Here is a 1,760-nt window from a genome sequence, read left to right as displayed (position 1 = left end):
ATAGTTCAAAACCTACTTACATTCTGTTTTATAGTTTAAAACCTACTTACATTCTGCTTTATAGTTTAAAACCTACCTACATTCTGTTTTATAGTTCAAAACCTACTTACATTCTGTTTTATAGTTTAAAACCTACTTACATTCTGCTTTGTAGTTTAAAACCTACCTACATTCTGTTTTATAGTTCAAAACCTACTTACATTCTGTTTTATAGTTTAAAACCTACCTACACTCTGTTCACCAGTTCAGAACCTACCTATATTCTGTTTTATAGTTCAAAACCTACCCATATTCTGTTTTATGGTTTCAAACCTATCTTTATTCTGTTCATCGGTCCAGAACCTATCTACATTCTGTTTTATAGTTCAAAACCTACTTACATTCTGTTTTATAGTTTAAAACCTACTTACATTCTGCTTTATAGTTTAAAACCTACCTACATTCTGTTCACCAGTCCAGAACCTACCTACATTCTTTTTTATAGTTTAAACCTACTTATATTCTGTTTTATAGTTTAAAACCTACCTACATTCTGTTTTATAGTTTAAAACCTATCTTTATTCTGTTAAGTAGTTGAAAACCTACCTACACTCTGTTCACCAGTCCAGAAACTACCTACATTCTGTTTTATAGTTCAAAACCTACTTACATTCTGTTTTATAGTTCAAAACCTACTTACATTCTGTTTTATAATTTAAAACCTACCTACACTCTGTTCACCAGTCCAGAACCTACCTATATTCTGTTTAATAGTTCAAAACCTACCTACATTCTGTTTTATAGTTTAAAACCTACCTATATTCTGTTTTATAGTTTAAAACCTCTCTATATTCTGTTAAATAGTTCAAAACCTAACTACACTCTGTTCACCTGTCCAGAACCTACCTATATTCTGTTTTATAGTTCAAAACCTACCTATATTCTGTTTTATAGTTTCAAACCTATCTACATTCTGTTCATCGGTCCAGAACCTACCTACATTCTGTTTTATAGTTCAAAACCTACTTACATTCTGTTTTATAGTTTAAAACCTACCTACACTCTGTTCACCAGTTCAGAACCTACCTATATTCTGTTTTATAGTTCAAAACCTACCCATATTCTGTTTTATGGTTTCAAACCTATCTTTATTCTGTTCATCGGTCCAGAACCTACCTACATTCTGTTTTATAGTTCAAAACCTACTTACATTCTGTTTTATAGTTTAAAACCTACTTACATTCTGCTTTATAGTTTAAAACCTACCTACATTCTGTTCACCAGTCCAGAACCTACCTACATTCTTTTTTATAGTTTAAACCTACTTATATTCTGTTTTATAGTTTAAAACCTACCTACATTCTGTTTTATAGTTTAAAACCTATCTTTATTCTGTTAAGTAGTTGAAAACCTACCTACACTCTGTTCACCAGTCCAGAAACTACCTACATTCTGTTTTATAGTTCAAAACCTACTTACATTCTGTTTTATAGTTCAAAACCTACTTACATTCTGTTTTATAATTTAAAACCTACCTACACTCTGTTCACCAGTCCAGAACCTACCTATATTCTGTTTAATAGTTCAAAACCTACCTACATTCTGTTTTATAGTTTAAAACCTACCTATATTCTGTTTTATAGTTTAAAACCTCTCTATATTCTGTTAAATAGTTCAAAACCTAACTACACTCTGTTCACCTGTCCAGAAGCTACCTATATTCTGTTTTATAGTTCAAAACCTACCTATATTCTGTTTTATAGTTTCAAACCTATCTACAT

The sequence above is a fragment of the Lottia gigantea genome, assembly GCF_000327385.1.
Source record: "Lottia gigantea unplaced genomic scaffold LOTGIsca_17, whole genome shotgun sequence".
Taxonomy (NCBI): domain Eukaryota; kingdom Metazoa; phylum Mollusca; class Gastropoda; family Lottiidae; genus Lottia; species Lottia gigantea.
The sequence above is the reverse complement of the archived record's forward strand: the minus strand, read 5'-3'. Positions refer to the sequence as shown.